Source organism: Pristiophorus japonicus, chromosome 5 (assembly GCF_044704955.1).
Source record: "Pristiophorus japonicus isolate sPriJap1 chromosome 5, sPriJap1.hap1, whole genome shotgun sequence".
In the NCBI taxonomy this organism is placed as follows: Eukaryota; Metazoa; Chordata; class Chondrichthyes; family Pristiophoridae; genus Pristiophorus; species Pristiophorus japonicus.
Genome location: NC_091981.1, coordinates 160,708,926 through 160,726,908, shown reverse-complemented (window position 1 = coordinate 160,726,908; position 17,983 = coordinate 160,708,926). Strand labels below are relative to the sequence as shown.

Sequence of the window (17,983 nt, the reverse complement as noted above, 5' to 3'; positions counted from 1 at the left end):
AAAGATGTTTGAGAGACTGTGGTGCAACAAAGCACTCAGACCAGCCCTGAGCCCCATCCACACGAAACTGAGAACGTACACCAAAGAGCTCATCACTGTCCTGGGCAGCGCCATGGTCAAGGTCACCTATAAGGGCACAGTGCACGAACTGCCACTCTGGATTGTCCCAGGCAATGGCCCCACACTGCTTGGAAGGAGCTGGCTGGGCAAAATCCGCTTGAACAGGGATGACATCCGAGCGCTATCACATGTCGATGAGGCCTCATGTACCCAGGTTCTTCACAGATTTCCTTCCCTTTTTGAGCCAGATATTGGAAACTTTTCCGGGGCAAAGGTGCGGATCCACTTGGTCCCAGAGGCACAACCCATTCACCACAAGGCGCGAGTGGTACCTCACATGATGAGGGAGAGAGTGGAAATCGAGCGGGACAGGCTGCAACGCGAGGGCATCATCTCCCCAGTGGAATTCAGCGAGTGTGCCAGTCCGATTGTTCCAGTACTCAAAAGTGATGGCATAGTCAGGATTTGCGGTGATTATAAAGTAACTATTAATCGTTTCTCGCTACAGGACCAGTACCCACTACCGAAGGCAGACGACCTATTTGCGACACTGACAGGAGGCAAGACGTTCACCAAGCTTGACCTGACTTCAGCCTACATGACGCAGGAGCTGGAGGAGTCTTCGAAGGGCCTCACCTGCATCAACACGCACAAGGGACTGTTCATCTACCCGTTTGGAATTCGGTCAACTGCAGCAATCTTCCAGGGAAACATGGAGAGCCTACTCAAGTCGGTACCACGCACGGTGGTTTTTCAGGACGACATATTGGTCACGGGTCGGGACACCGTCGAGCACCTACAAAAGCTGGAGGAGGTCCTCCAGCGACTGGATCGCGTAAGGCTGCGGCTGAAGAGGTCGAAATGCGTCTTCATGGCAACAGAAGTAGAGTTTTTGGGGAGAAAGATCGCGGCAGATGGCATTCGGCCCACAGGCGCCAAGACAGAGGCTATCAGGAACGCGCCCAAGCCACAGAACGTCACGGAGCTGCGATCGTTCCTGGGACTCCTCAACTATTTTGGTAACTTTCAGGGTTAAGCACCCTCTTAAAGCCCCGACATGTGTTATTGCGTCAAGATGAGGACTGTGTATGGGGAAAAAAAACAGGTAATTGCTTTTGAGAAAGCCAGAAACATTTTATGCTCCAACAAGCTGCTTGTATTGTCTAACCCGTGTAAAAGACTAGTGCTAGCATGTGATGCATTATCGTACGGAGTCGGATGTGTATTACAACAAGCTAACGTTGCAAGGAAGTTCCAACCTGTCGCCTATGCCTCCAGGAGCTTGTGTAAGGCCGAGAGGGCCTACACATGATTGAGAAAGAGGCATTAGCGTGTGTGTTCGGGGTAAAGAAAATGCATCAGTACGTGTTTGGCCTCAAATTTGAGCTGGAAACCGATCACAAGCCCCTCATATCCCTGTTCGCTGAAAACAAGGGGATAAATACAAATGCCTCAGCCCGCATACAAAGGTGGGCACTCGCGCTATCAGCGTATAACTATACCATCCGCCACAGGCCAGGCACCAAGAACTGTGCAGATGCTCTCAGTCGTCTACCATTGCCCACCACGGGGGTGGAAATGGCACAGCCTGCAAACTTGTTGATGGTGGCGCAGCCCGCAGACTTGTTGATGGTCATGGAAGCATTTGAAAATGATAAATCACCTGTCACGGCCCGCCAGACTAGGACTTGGACCAGCCAAGATCCTCTGCTGTCCTTAGTAACAAACTGTGTACTGCATGGGAGTTGGGCCAGCATTCCCGTTGAAATGCAAGAGCTAATCAAGCTATTCCAGCGGCGAAAGGACGAGCTGTCCATTCAGGCAAACTGACTGTTGTGGGCACAGCTAACACACCAGAACAGACATTTTACCGAGGCGGTCCACCAGGGAAAGAAAGGCTCCCAATCGCCTCACCTTGTAAATAGTTTTCACTTTGACTTTGGTGGGGAGTGATGTTGTGTATCTGTAAAGCATGCACTCCCATGTTCCGCCACCAAGGAGTGCATCCCCTGAAGTCCCAAGGGATCCCAGCATCCCTTGGGAGCACTGTATATAAGCCGGCCCCTAAGGCCTGTTCCTCGCTCTGCAGTGTTTTAATAAAGACTGAGGTCGCTGTTGCTTTAACCTCCGTGTGTGCAGTCTCATCTGTGTTAGGAACACAATAATAAGTGCGGCAGCTTTCTGGCTCACCTGAATTTCGACCCACCTGTCACAGCAGTGACCCAGGTATGCCGCTCTCCCGTTGATGCTTAAACAGTGCGGCCAATCTTGTACAAAGCTGCTGCACAGGTTCAACAGGATGTATGCACGAAGTACTGGCACTATGCCATCAGCAATAAGTCACATCTGACACATCTCTGTCCTGATGCCATGTCATGAAGAGACATATTGAATCCAGATTAGCACTTTAACTGGAGCTCCAAAGACAGACAGCGGTTGGAACTATTGAAATAAACAAATTTACAACACAGAAGGATGTTTTTTTTAACATCATCATAGGCACACCCTCGACACGAGGATGACTTGCTTCCACGTTGAAAAGGGATGAGTTCACAGGTGTTTCAATGAAGGACCTAATATTCCAGGTCCCGAACTACATGTTGAAGGGTGGAAGATGCCCGTGCCTGGATTTTTTTAATGTGTGGTGGCCGTTCCACACCAGCCACCACACGGGCTTGGCAGAGCTAGGTCTTTTCCAGTGGCAAGGATTAACCAAGATGACTGGAGACCTGCTCTGCTCCACGGGACTAGTGGACACACATATCGCAGTGTGGGCTGGCCCGTGCTGCCCCTGGGCCCACTCCTCTTCTGGCCCTGAACTAGCGCCTCTCCTGGGCCCCGATCACATCCCTCTACAATCTCTCGCCGCTCCTTCGCCCCGACCTCGTCACTCCTGCTGTACCTGCTCACGCTCTAATCACCGAACTGGACTTTGATGACGTCCCTCTTCACTGCCGTCTCCCTCCTGCACCAGCTCGTGCTGTACCTTGCAGTGGTATACCGCCACGCTGCCCATGGCCGCCGTTCACTGCTCCTTTTATGGCCCCGACCTGCCGCTGATGGCCTCTCGCAGGTCGGGGCCTCCATGCTGACCCACCACGATGATGTCATCCAATACTAATTGCACTGCCAATAGTCCTGTATTGAACTGCTTCAAATATTGATACACTTTTCCCTCCTAAAAACTCCTAATCTCTCTTCTCGCTCTGTTGAGGATTTTAAATTAATGACCCCTCATAACTGACTCCCCAACCAGAGAAAATCTTTCCCTATTCAGATCATAAGTTGTCTATAATTTCAAAAAACTTGTACTGAATCTCCTCTTAGCCTTCTCTGCTCCAGTAGAAAGAGTCCTAGAATTTCAAGTCTCTCCTCAGAATTGCAGTTTCCAATTCCTGACTTTATCCTGACAAATCTACGCTGTATGCTCTCTACAGCTTTGATGCATTTTCTATAATAGGCACCTAAAACTGCACATGTTACTCCAACGGTCACACACTCGGGTCACACATCTGCGACCTGGTCTTCAGAGATCATAAAAAGTTAAAAGCAGCTTAATTGTAACATAGCTCCATTGTTGATCTTTTATTTTATTTTCTCCTCATCTGGAGGTAGTGAATCATGCTGCAGCACGTGTTCCACATGCACTATAGCTCTTTGGAGCCTCACTAGAATCAGCTGGAAGAGTGCTTTTAATGACATTTGTTTACAGTATCCATATGGAAGTACCATCATTGTTAATGTAACTAATGATAAACACACAATGACTCAATTGAACTAACCTCACAAAAAAATGTAAAGCAAATTAGTTTGACAGCAAATTTAGAACAATCAGCTTGTGAATGATTAACTTTTCTCCATCTCATTGGGGCCAAATTTCAGCCTGAGTTGCTTCTGTTTTTTTGGAGCAACTGGTTTAGAATGGAGTATCTTAGAAATTGCAATTCTCGGCATTTAGTTTGCTCCAGTTCTAGTCACTTTGAACAGTTTCAGTTTGGAACAGCTTTTTTTTTCAAAAGGGGGCGAGTCCGGCCACTTAAGCCTGTTTTGAAAGTTTAGGCAGTGAAAACTTACTCCAAACTAACTTAGAATGGAGTAAGTGTAGATTTTTGTACGCTCAGAAAAACCTTGCCAACACTTAGGGGGGGGGGGGGCGGTTTAAAGGGAAGTTTACAAACATTAGACACTTCAGTTTTACAAATAAAGAGCCATCATCAATAATAAATGATAAATACATCAATAAATCAACCAATAAATCAATCAAAAAAAAATTAATAAAAAATAAATAAAATTAAAAAATCAATAAATAAAACATTTTCTACTCACTGACTGCAGCACCGGGAGCCCTCCAACAGCATGCTGGGACGAGGCCCACCAGTGTGTCTCTCTCTGTCTCTGTCTGTCTGTGTGTCTCTCTCTCTCACTCTCTGTCTGTCAGTGTCTCTCTCTCTGTCTGTCAGTGCCTATGTGTTTCTGACAGCGAGGGTGGGGGGAGGGGGAGGGAGGGGGGAGAGAGAGAGAGAGAGAAGGCGAGCGAGAGAGAAGGCGAGAGAGGGAGAGAGAGAGATGGAGAAGGCGAGAGAGAGAAGACGAGGGGGGGGGGAGAGGAGAGGGAGGGAGGGGGGAGAGGGGAGGGGGGAGAGGAGAGGGAGGGATGGGGGAGGGGAGAGGGAGGGGGGAAAGGAGAGGGGGGAGAGGAGAGGGAGGGGGGAAGTAGGGAGGGAGGGAGGGAGGGGGGAGAGGAGAGGGAGGGAGGGGGGAGAGGAGAGGGAGGGAGGGGGAGAGGAGAGGGAGGGAGGGGGGAGAGGAAATGGAGGGAGGGGGGAGAGGAGAGGGAGGGAGGGAGGGAGGGGAGAGGAGAGGGAGGGGAGGGGAGAGGAGAGGGAGGGATGGGGGGAGAGGAGAGGGAGGGAGGGGAGAGGAGAGGGAGGAGGCTGAACGGGCCCGGTTGACGTGAAGAAGCCGGGCCCAAGACTTCGGGCGGAGCCCGCCCCCAGCAAGATGCCGGGCAGGCGGGCCCCGCCGAAGGTGTTAAAGGTAGGTGGCCGGGGGAAGCCGGAGCTGGGGGGGGGTCATCGGAGCGGGAGCTGGGCGGGGGGGGGGGGTCTGGGGGGGAGTGGAGTGGGAGCTGGGTGGGAGGGGGGGGCGGGGGGTGTCCGGGGGGGAGCAAAGCGGGAGCTGGGGGGGAGCGTGTGGGGGGTTGAGAAAGCCAGCTGGAGCCAGAGCTGGAGCTGGACGAGGGAGGTGCAGCCTGATCCTCGCAGCCCCAGTGAGGCCATTTGGCCAGGGCTAGGGGCTGCGTGCTTCGGGCCCCTCCCACACAGTTTCGGGTGCCTAGAGCTACTCCACATGCGTGCCCACTGTAGCACGCCTGTGCAGCGGTCCCGGCACTGATTTCAGCACAGGGACCTGGCTCCATCCCCCACAGCTTGTGCTCGCTGCGCCGAGCTGCAAAGGACCAGCAGGGAGCCGGAGAATCTGCAGGTATTTTTTAGGCGCGAAAAATGGCCGTCCAGGCCCGGGCTGCGCCATTCTAGGCGCGGCCCGAAATTTGGGCACATTGTGTTCAACTTCCCACATCCTGATAACAGTCAATCTATCCAAGAAAGGAATGAAATTGCCAGGAGTACTGTGAGAATGCTAGGAGGAGACAAACATTGTATTGCAGGTAAAATGGAATGAGAAGGCAGGGTGGGTAAAATATTGTATTAGCGAAGCCACGTCCCACGTTCGACCAAATTGGAGACTATTGTTCATTTGAAAAATCACCTCATTTTATGGCATAGAATGGATTTGGTAATGCCAGCATAACTATGCATCAATAATTGAATAGAACATTAAAGCAATTGTTCGTGTGCAGTGAGAATGTAGGTAGATGAAGCTATATTTTTAAAAGGCCAATCGGGGCTGGCACCTTTCTGGAATCTTTAACCATGTTTCAACATAAAGGATCTAAATTTGAATTTTTTTCAATTTGAGTTCTACTGATTGAACGAAGCAACTCAGATCATATCTATTGCTCTGTACGTTTCACCTTACTGTGGATTAAAGCAGTATACAATTCAAACCAAACTTCATGCTGTCTAGTGCCTACACAGTCCACCTTTAGAGAGATTGAAGAAAAACATGTAAAAATGACAAGTCTCCAGCAGAAAGCAAGGAGATGCTATTGTTACATTCCCAGATTATGTTATTGTAAAAACAGATATAGAGCTATTGAGCCAACTCCCAAGTCTATGCAAGATAATCAGGCTGCTTAAGTGAACAACCAATGTCACTGAACCCGAAAATATATATATAGCAGACTCCAATGTGCAAAAATTAACAGTAAATGGCATTTTAGGTTTATAAATAGGGACATGGAGTACAAAGATAAAGAAATGATGCTAAATTTGTACATGGCAATGCTTGCTACGACTCAATTAACTAAACAAGTCATCCAAGCCAAGAGTTTCAGCAAGTGCAGTAAATTTATTTTGGGGTTGCCATGGTCAACACAAGACTCAGGTATCGCAGTTTTAAACGGTTACTAGCAGACCGAGAATGAAGATTGCGCATTATCCGATTAATCAGAGTTCAGGTTGCTGACATTTTCTTATGCTAGAATTCCATATTCTGTTGTACACCTGTTCGTAATCTAACCTGGCGCCACCTTTCTCATTTATTGAGTATATTTGGCAATCTAATCTTTGCGTGCCGGATGTATTTTGCCGGTCCTGTGTCTCAATGGCCAATCATGCCTCAAACTAATCAGAGATTTGTTTTAAAATTTAAACGCTCCACAGTATTGTTATGTCTTTAATACTCTTATGAATGACTCCACGAGGTCTAGTATTGTACTTAGAAACATAGAAAATAGGTGCAGGAGTAGGCCATTCGCCCCTTCAAACCTGCACCACCATTCAATAAGATCATGGCTGATCATTCCCTCAGTACCCCTTTCCTGCTTTCTCTCTATACCCCTTGATCCCCTTAGCCGTAAGGGCCATCTCTAACTCCCTCTTGAATACATCCAATGAACTGGCATCAACAACTCTCTGCGGTAGGGAATTCCACAGGTTAGCAACTCTCTGAGTGAAGAATTTTCTCCTCATCTCAGTCCTAAATGGCCTACCCCTTATCCTAAGACTGTGTCCCCTGGTTCTGGACTTCCCCAACATCGGGAACATTCTACCTGCATCTAACCTGTCCAGTCCCGTCAGAATCTTGTAAGTTTCTATGAGATCCCCTCTCATCCTTCTAAACTCCAGTGTATAAAAGCCGAGTTGACCCAGTCTTTCCTTATATTTCAGTCCCGCCATGCCGGGAATCAGTCTGGTGAACCTTCGCTGCACTCCCTCAACAGCAAGAACGTCCTTCCTCAGATTAGGAGACCAAAACTGAACACAATATTCCAGGTGAGGCCTCACCAAGGCCCTGTACGACTGCAGTAAGACCTCCCTGCTCCTATACTCAAATCCCCTAGCTATGAAGGCCAACATAACAGTTGCCTTCTTCACCGCCTGCTGTACCTGCATGCCAACTTTCAATTACTGATGAACTATGACACCCAGGTCTCGTTGCACCTCCCCTTTTCATCATCTGCCGCCATTCAGATAATATTCTGCCTTCGTGTTTTTGCCCCTAAAATGGATAACCTCACATTTATCCACATTACACTGCATCTGCCATGCATTTGCCCACTCAGCTAACCTGTCCAAGTCATCCTGCAGCCTTTTAGCATCCTCCTCACAGCTCACACCGCCACCCAGTTTAATGTCATCTGCAAACTTTATTACACTCAATTCCTTCATCTAAATCATTAATGTATATTGTAAAGAGCTGGGGTCCCAGCACTGAGCCCTGCAGCACTCCATTAGTCACTGCCTGCCATTCTGAAAAGGACCCGTTTATCCCGATTCTCTGCTTCCTGTCTGCCAACCAGTTCTCTATCCACATCAGTACATTACCCCCAATTGCATGTGCTTTGATTTTGCTCACCAATCTCTTGAGTGGGACCTTGTCAAAAGCCTTTTGAAAGTCCAAATACATCACATCCACTGGTTCTCCCTTGTCCACTCTACTAGTTACATCCTCAAAAAATTCCAGAAGATTTGTCAAGCATGATTTCCCCTTCATAAATCCATGCTGACTTGGTCCGATCCTGTCACTGCTTTCCAAATGCGCTGCTATTTCATCCTTAATAATTGATTCCACATTTTCCCCACTACTGATGTCAGGCTAACCGGTGTATAATAACCCGTTTTCTCTCTCCCTCCTTTTTTAAACAGTGGTGTTACATTGGCAACCCTCCAGCCCATAGGAACTGATCCAGAGTCGATAGACTGTTGGAAAATGATCACTAATGCATCCACTATTTCTATGGCCACTTCCTTAAGTACTCTGGGATGCAGACTATCAGGCCCGGGGATTTATCGGCCTCCAATCCCATCAATTTCCCAAACACAATTTCCCGCTTTACAAGGATATCCTTCAGTTCCTCCTTCTCATTAGACCCTTGGACCCCTCGTATTTCCAGAAGTTTATTTGTGTCTTCCTTCGTGAAAACAGTACCAAATTATTTGTTTAACTGGTCCGCCATTTCTTCGTTCCCCATTATAAATTCATCTGAATCTGACTGCAAGGGGCCTACATTTGTTTTCATTAATCTTTGTCTCTTCACATATCTATAGAAGCTTTTTGCAGTCCGTTTTTATGTTCCCAGCAAGCTTCCTCTCATACTCTATTTTCCCCCTCCTAATTAAACCCTTTGTCCTCCTCTGCTGTATTACAAAATTCCCCCAGTCCTCAGGTTTGCTGCTTTTTCTGGCCAATGTATATGCCTCTTCCTTGGATTTAACACTATTCTTAATTTCCCTTGTTAGCCATGGTTGAGCCACCTTCCCCGTTTTATTCTTACTCCAGACAGGGATGTACAATAGTTGAAGTTCATCCATGTGATCTTTAAATGTTTGCCATTGCCTATCCACAGTCAACCCTTTAAGTATCACTCGCCAGTCTCTTCTAGCCAATTCACGTCTCATACCATCGAAGTTACCTTTCCCCAAGTTCAGGACCTTAGTCTCTGAATTAACTGTGTCACTCTCCATCTTAATTAAGAATTCTACCATATTATGGTCACTCTTTCCCAAGGGGCCTCGCAAAACAAGATTGTTAATTAGTCCTTTCTCATTACACATCACCCAGTCTAGGATGGCCAGCCCTCTAATTGGTTCCTCGACATACTGGTCTAGAAAACCATCCCTAATACACTCCAGGCAATCCTCCTCCACCGCATTGCTCCCAGTTTGGTTAGCCCAATCAATATGTCGATTAAAGTCTCCCATGATAACTGCTGTACCTTTATTGCAAGCATCCCTAATTTCTGTTTGATGCTGTCCCCATCCTCATTACTACTATTTGGTGGTCTATACACAACTCCCACTAGCATTTTCTGCCCTTTGGTATTCCATAGCTCCACCCATACAGATTCCACATCATCCAAGCTAATGTCCTTCCTTACTCTTGCATTAATTTCCTCTTTAACCAGCAACACCACCCCACCTCCTTTTCCTTTCTGTCTATCCTTCCTAAATGTTGAATACCCCTGGATGTTCAGTTCCCAGCCTTGGTCACCCTAGAGCCATGTCTCCGTGATGCTAAATACTTCATATCCGTTAACTGCTATCTGCGCAGTTAATTCGTCCACCTTATTCCGAATACTTGAGCTGTTGTGACCTTAGTCCCATTTATTGTAACTCCAGAGTGAGGCACAAGCATGGTGGGCAGCCTTTTATCCTGGGCCCTGCACACCTAGGTCTCCCACCGCAGTGCCCTCTGGTGGCACACTTTATGTGACTATGCAGTTAGTATACATGGTCGTCATACATGACAAGTATCACCTCTCTTCAGCTTGATTTTTGAAATGACCACCTATTTATTTGTCGGTTAACTGTCAAAATTACAATTCTAAAAAACAAATCAGCAAAGAAGTGCAGATACTGAGTGCAATGAATTAAAAAAGGACCCCCTCAAACACAAAAATTACCATCAAAAATTATTAACCTAAAATTTAACCAAAACATGTGACAACGTTTAAGACTGAATCTGGACATACGAGACAAGTCTATCCTTAAACCATTGCAGCAACTATTAGCAAACAGCCCTTCTAGTCAATGGTATGGACCAGCAGCATGTTCCCCAAACTGATCATTCCGTCAATTTATCGACCAAAAGCCATTGAAGCAACAGCCTTTCTAAAGAAACAACCGATTAATTGGTTGATTGTTTCCACAGTGAAAACTATGTGGCAGACAACCCAAATAGTCTGGTTTCACTCTCCGCTGAGTTGGTAGCGAGCGCGGCTTCTTTTAAATGATAAGCGCCGACATATAATTACGTACAAAGAAATGCAATCGGAAAACATCTCAAAAATCGTTCGCATTGGATCGTGTCGAGGTCCTGCTCGCTCTCTTTCACGGCACTCAGTCGACTTTAGCATTTTGCTGAGATTTAGTGTTAAACTGACCTGTCAAACTGATGGCACATTCGACTTCACCCAGCCAGCGAAAACACCCACACAGACTGAAGCCTGTCAAAGACACCTCGGTACTTCCGTGGATCCGCCTATATCCATAGAATTACAACATAGAATTACAACACAGAAACAGTCCATTTGAAAACATAGAAAACATAGAAACTAGGTGCAGGAGTAGGCCATTCGGCACTTCGAGCCTGCACCGCCATTCAATGAGTTCACGGCTGAACATGCAACTTCAGTATCCCATTCCTGCTTTCTCACCATACCCCTTGATCCCCCTAGTAGTAAGGACTACATCTAACTCCTTTTTGAATATATTTAGTGAATTGGCCTCAACGACTTTCTGTGGTAGAGAATTCCACAGGTTCACCACTCTCTGGGTGAAGAAGTTTCTCCTCATCTCGGTCCTAAATGGCTTACCCCTTATCCTTAGATTGTGACCCCTGGTTCTGGACTTCCCCAACATTAGGAACATTCTTCCTGCATCTAACCTGCCTAAAGCCATCAGAATTTTAAATGTTTCTATGAGATCCCCTCTCATTCTTCTGAACTCCAGTGAATACAAGCCCAGTTGATCCAGTCTTTCTTGATATGTCAGTCCCCCCATCCCGGGAATCAGTCTGGTGAACCTTCGCTGCACTCCCTCAATAGCAAGAATGTCCTTCCTCAAGTTAGGAGACCAAAACTGTACACAATACTCCAGGTGTGGCCTCACCAAGGCCCTGTACAACTGTAGTAACACCTCCCTCAAATCCTCTCGCTATGAAGGCCAACATGCCATTTGCTTTCTTAACCGCCTGCTGTACCTGCATGCCAACCTTCAATGACTGATGTACCAGGACACCCAGATCTCGTTGCACCTCCCCTTTTCCTAATCTGTCACCATTCAAATAATAGTCTGTCTCTCTGTTTTTACCACCAAAGTGGATAACCTCACATTTATCCACATTATACTTCATCTGCCATGCATTTGCCCACTCACCTAACCTATCCAAGTCACTCTGCAGCCTCATAGCATCCTCCTCGCAGCTCACACAGCCACCCAACTTAGTGTCATCCGCAAATTTGGAGATACTGCATTTAATCCCCTCGTCTAAATCATTAATGTACAGTGTAAACAGCTGGGGCCCCAGCACAGAACCTTGCGGTACCCCACTAGTCACTGCCTGCCATTCTGAAAAGTATGCATTTACTCCTACTCTTTGCTTCCTGTCTGCCAACCAGTTCTCAATCCACGTCAGCACACGACCCCCAATCCCATGTGCTTTAACTTTGCACATTAATCTCTTGTGTGGGATCTTGTCGAAGGCCTTCTGAAAGTCCAAATACACCACATCAACTGGTTCTCCCTTGTCCACTCTACTGGAAACATCCTCAAAAGATTTCAGAAGATTTGTCAAACATAATTTCCCTTTCACAAATCCATGCTGACTTGGACCTATCATGTCACCTCTTTCCAAATGCACTGCTATGACATCCTTAATAATTGATTCCATCATTTTACCCACTACCGTTGTCAGGCTGACCGGTCTATAATTCCCTGTTTTCTCTCTCCCTCCTTTTTTAAAAAGTGGGGTTACATTGGCTACCCTCCACTCCATATGAACTGATCCAGAGTCTATGGAATGTTGGAAAATGACTATCAATGCATCCGCTATTTCCAAGGCCACCTCCTTAAGTACTCTGGGATGCAGTCCATCAGGCCCTGGGGATTTATCGACCCTCAATCCCATCAATTTCCCCAACATAATTTCCCGACTAATAAGGATTTCCCTCAATTCCTGCTTCTTATTAGACCCACTGACCCCTTTTATATCCGGAAGGTTATTTGTGTCCTCCTTAGTGAATACCGAACCAAAGTACTTGTTCAATTGGTCCGCCACTTCTTTGTTCCCCGTTATGACTTCCCCTAATTCTGACTGCAGGGGACCTACGTTTGTCTTTACTAACCTTTTTCTCTTTACATATCTACAGAAGCTTTTGCAGTCCGTCTTAATGTTTTCTGCAAGCTTCCTCTCGTAATTTATTTTCCCTGCCCTTCCCTTTGTTCTCCTCTACTGAGTTCTAAATTTCTCCCAGTCCCCAAGTTCGCTGCTATTTCTGGCCAATTTGTATGCCACTTCCTTGGCTTTAATACTATCCCTGATTTCCCTTGATAGCCACGGTTGAGCCACCTTCCCTTTTTTATTTTTACACCAGACAGGGATGTACAATTGTTGTAGTTCATCCATGCAGTCTCTAAATGTCTGCCATTGCCCATCCACTGTCAACCCCTTAAGTATCATTCGCCAATCTATCCTAGCCAATTCACGCCTCATACCTTCAAAGTTACCCTTCTTTAAGTTCTGGACCATGGTCTCTGAATTAACTGTTTCATTCTCCATCCTAATGTAGAATTCCACCATATTATGGTCACTCTTCCCGAAGGGGCCTCACGCAACGAGATTGCTAATTAATCCTCTCTCATTACACAACACCCAGTCTAAGATGGCCTCCACCCTCGTTGGTTCCTCGACATATTGGTCTAGAAAACCATCCCTTATGCACTCCAGGAAATCCTCCTCCACCGCAATAGTCCATGCTGGCGTTTATGCTCCACTCGAGCCTCTTCCAGTCTTTCCTCATTTAAATCTATGAGCATAACCCTAATAGGTCACCCCTCAGCCTTTTTTCAAGAGAAAAGAGACCCAGCCTGTCCATCCTTTCCTGATATGTATACCCTCACATTTTTGGTATCATCCTTGCAAATCTTCTCTGCCCTCTGGTTATCGACCATTCAGCCATTGGAAACAGTTTTCTTTCGTTTACTTTATCTAAATCATGATTTTAAACACCTCTATCAAATCTCCTCTTAGCTTTCTCTGCTTTAAGGAGAACAACCCCAGCTTCCCCAGTCTCTCCACGACCTCCTCAAAAACTGTCAATGGCCTGAAAGGTTTGAGTCCTCCTTCCTTGCAAGTTTTCTTTCAGGTGCCGTGACCCATCCTGTCCAGCAAGCTGAATAATAGAATCATAGGCTCCAGAATTCCGATGGAGTCGCAGGCCAGAAATCAGGTAGATCGTCCTTGGAGGGGGCTGGCATTTGGAGGGAAAGTCAGATCCATCAGCTTACCATCCCTTTTAAACTGCAGATAAAATTCCAGTTGGGGGAAGCAGGTGAGTTTTTTTGCCCACTCCCATGTCTTGGCTGAGTTCCTAGTCTACTGGTCTGCCCATTGTACCCTTGTTCAGCCCACCAGAACTCTCTCCAGCAAATAACTGCTGAGAATTGCTTTCAGAACCTAGTTAAGGTCCCATAAGTAAGCTTGACACTGGTAATTAATCTCAGAGGAAATTATTATCTTTAAAATCATGGCATTGTGCTCCCTTAGGAGCTGAACAAAAAACTTGCAGTATCATCGTCAGCCCTACCCAGACCTCTGAGCTCCCCTAATAGAATTTTGCAAGTCAAATGAGGTGGAATTATTTGAAGTGCTTATGCAGACTTAAGCTCTCTTTCACCAATGATTTTAATTCTTCTCCTTGGAGGGTGTCTGTATGCTTTACCACGTGACCTGCCCACATGCATGACGCTACAGTTTTCTAAGTTAAACATAATTTTCCAGAGGCCCAATCCACCAGCATATCTGCTTGTAGTAATCCAGTATCCTCTTCAGTCCTTAGTCTCGCACATATCTTGGTATCATCCGCAAACTTGAAATTAGTGAAGAGTAAAATTCAGCAGGGTGTAAAACAGGTGTCTGACCCAAACAAGACCATTTCCTGCCCAGTGAGTTAGGTTAAAATGGCCCCCAATGAATCTGGCAAAAATAGGCTTAAGCTGGTCCTTGATGTAGGCTTGCCTGTTGTAGAATTTACCAATATTTTGCAAAGACTCCTGGTACCTTTCCCCTGCAGAGGAGAAGAATCCCTTTCTGGACTTTAAAAAAAAGAGTTTAAAGGGGCAGACGAGGCCTGCAGGGGATAAAAAGGGGATGCATTCATGGAGACCCCCCCCAGTGTTTGGACTCATAGGAAAGGGAATTTAATTTGGAACTATCGACCAGAAAGTTTGAAATCCTAAAGTGCACATGGAAGAAACTACGAACTTTAATCGAATTTGGGATTTTTAAAAGATGAATGTTGGGTCTGCAAGTAAAGGGGTGGGGTCAATCTCTAAAGGGCCAGTTTGGACATTGGAGCTAATCAAATTGTCTGGGAACTGTTTACTCTCGAAACTAGCCCCTAGAAAACATTAGCATTTAAACAATCGACCATGGAAGAAACATTATCACCCCACCCAGAGGACCCAAATGTCACATACATATTCCAACACCTTTTCAACAAGCATAGAAATATCTGGCTCAGGCTAGACTAGCACAATGGATGAGAGCTCATCAACTTCGAAAAGCCTATTAACGGCAGATTAAAATCACTTAATTAAGTTTCAGTTAGCTGGGCTGCACAATCGAAACAAAGAGTTGGGCCAGATTTGGTGGGAGATAAGGAAGCCTTTTTGGGGTATATCTATTCCCAGTTTTACCAGGAAAGGACACAGACTCGAACACAGACACAGACACAAGCAGCCGGAGCTGGGGAGTGAAGAAATGGAGTTGTGAAGGAAACTACTAGAATTCATCAAGAACTGACCGAGCACGAGGCCCACGAAACGGAAGGTTGTCAGCAACCAAATTGACAACCACTCTACAATCTACTTCTGAATGACCCAACGGGGGAGAAATTACCAAAAAGGACTAACTAAAACTATTCCTGACCAAAGAAAATGGGTACTTACCCCATACATCCAAAACGCAACTTACCGCATCAACGGACACACCCCAACCGAAAACTACGCAGTCCGAAGTCCTCTCCTCCGTCCGGGGTACGGCTCGCCTAGAAGGCCAAGTGCAGCGAACCCCAAAATCGCAACTCACCGGCAACTGTCAAAAGGGATTGGTGAGCATAGCCCCTGAACCCCCAGAGCTATAACTTAGTTAGTTAGGGGAATTGGGAGAGGGGTGGCAGGGATAACTTGTGTAAATGTATCTGCATTCTCCTCTTTACCCCATTTAGAATTTAAGCTGTATTCTTTTCCCCACAGGCTGTAATTTGACATTTTGTTCAATGTGTTGTACCCCTTAGTGTGTATTGGTATTACTATTCTATGAGTGTTATTAAAGGTGTGCCTTTTACTTCTTTTTAGACACAATAAAGCCATACCTGCTTCCTACCTTGAAACCGATTGTCTGTCCAAGTCTGTCACAGTCCCTTCATAATTCCAGTGTCTAGAACCAAGGGTGTGGGAGTGATTCGGAACTGCTCATATAAGGTCAGAAAGGAAAGTTGACCCCCTGAAAACCACCCCTTACACTGTGGCAACAGCTCAGTGGGCAGACCACACCAAATTTTACAACAGGACATGTAGCCCATATCGTGTAGCACATTGTGGCTGTGGGGTTAGTGGGGAACAGGAAATTCCAGCTGTTAATCGACAAATTATGGTGACAACAGAAAAATTGGCACATTGTTCATACTAGCACATCGGACACAATTAGGAATCACTGCTACTTTTGATGCTTTAAAATTGGAGGTATCAGGAGCAAGGTGAAGGTAAATAAATTCATTAATGTAGTTCATATTTCTTGTGGGCCCCATTAGCCATGGCACAAACCTGAGTTCGTAACTACTGTGCCCTCTGGGAGCTACCATTTGAAGTTTGGACACAACCATTGCCCTTTTGCAGTGCTCTCTTGTTGTGCCAAAGCCGTACAGAACACTTTGTTTTTTTAAATGGTGGACATGGTAGCTGAGATATTCCAGTCATGATACTCTTTTTATTGTTAGAGTTTCTCAGTGGAGTCAGTAGCCATGGATAAGAAGGATAGCCTATTCTCCTAAGAGCCAGCCACTCAGGGTTTCTTTATAGAGGTGCCAGATATGGTGGATGGGGAAATGCAGTGGATGTGGTGAACTTGGACTTTCAGAAAGCCTACGACAAGGTACCATACATGAGACTATTGAAGAAGATTAAGGAGTATTGAATTGGTTAGAAGGGAGGAATCAGAGAGTAGTGGTTGAGAACATTTACTCAAAGTGTTTTGAAATGAGTAACAATGTCCCACAGGGTTCTAATTTGGGACTGGTTCTGTCCTCTGTATACATCAATGATTGGGATACAGGGTTAGATATGGATAAGATGGTGAAATAGGCAAAACAAGTAGATGGATTTCAATATAAATGCGAGCTAGTACATTTTGGGAAAATTGTAATACTGTGACTAGTAATCTTGGGTGATATGGAAGAGCAGGGAATTTGGGGGTTCAAGTTCACAGAGCATTAAAGGCAGCACCTCAAGTAGATAAGGCCATAAAAAAGCTAAAAGATGGGGTCAGGTAGAGGTAGCGGTGAGCAATGATACAGAAGTGGAAGTAGGTAGTCTTGTGATGGAGAGCATATGGGGGGGGGTTGGAGCTCAGCCCGAGGTTGAATATAAGGCTGAGATAGTAAATAGTCTGGTAATGCTTGGGACAATGGCTGGAGAGGGGAATGGAATCAGTAACAAGGACACAATGTTTGTGGCGGTGGCTGAAGATGATGGCTTTGATCCTCCCAATATTTAACTGGAGGAAATAGTGGCTCATTCAGGACTGAATGTTAGAGAAGCAGTCTGACAACACAGAGACTGTGGAGGGTTTAATACAGGTGGTGAAGAGTGCGAGTTGGGTACCATCAGCATACAAGTGGAAGCGGACCTCAAGCATGTGGATGATGTCACTGAGAAATAGCAGGTAGATGAGGAAGAGGAGGGGAGCCAAGAATAGATCCTTGGAGGACTCCAGAATACCATTATGGGGCGGCCAAAGTAGCAATGCTGTGGATGTTCATGCTATGATCTGATCAGTAAGAGTGTAACCAATCAAAGGAATTGGAGAAGGTATGTGTCAAAGCCTGCAGAGAAATCGAGAAAAATGTGGAAGCATAATGCACCACAGCCCCAGTCACAGAGGATGACATTAGTGACATTGGGTGCTGTGGCAGGGGCAGAAACCTGATTGGAGAGATTCAAAGCGAGTTGTGGGAAAATTGGGAGGCAAAATTGACAGCCTCTGATCTGCTCTTGTAGCCACAGTATTTGTCCAGCTAAGCTTCTGAATGGTGACCCCCAGGATATTGATGGTGGGGGATTCGGCAATGTCAAGAGCAGCAGATTAGACTCTTACTTGCTGGAGATAGGCATTGCCTGGCACTTGTGTGACCTGAATGTTACTTGCCACTTATCAGCCCTAGCCTGGATGTTGTCCAGGTCTTGCTGCATGTGGACACGGATTGCTTCATTAGTTGAGGAGTTGCAAATGGAACTGAATAATGTGCAATCAGTGAACATCCCCACTTCTGACCTTGTGATGGAGGGAAGGTCATTAATGA

The 17,983-nt window shown here is 46.1% G+C and overlaps 1 protein-coding gene across 1 annotated transcript in view; it reads right to left on the bottom strand.

Moving 5' to 3' along the window:
- The window catches only part of LOC139263912 (glycoprotein-N-acetylgalactosamine 3-beta-galactosyltransferase 1-like), a 44,362-nt gene extending 33,748 nt beyond the window's left edge, over nucleotides 1–10,614 (bottom strand). Inside the window, exon 1 of the mRNA XM_070879992.1 lies at nucleotides 10,568–10,614. The gene's annotated coding sequence lies outside the window, so the exon portion shown is untranslated. The remainder of the gene's footprint in view (nucleotides 1–10,567) is intronic.
- Nucleotides 10,615–17,983: the final 7,369 nt, after the last annotated feature.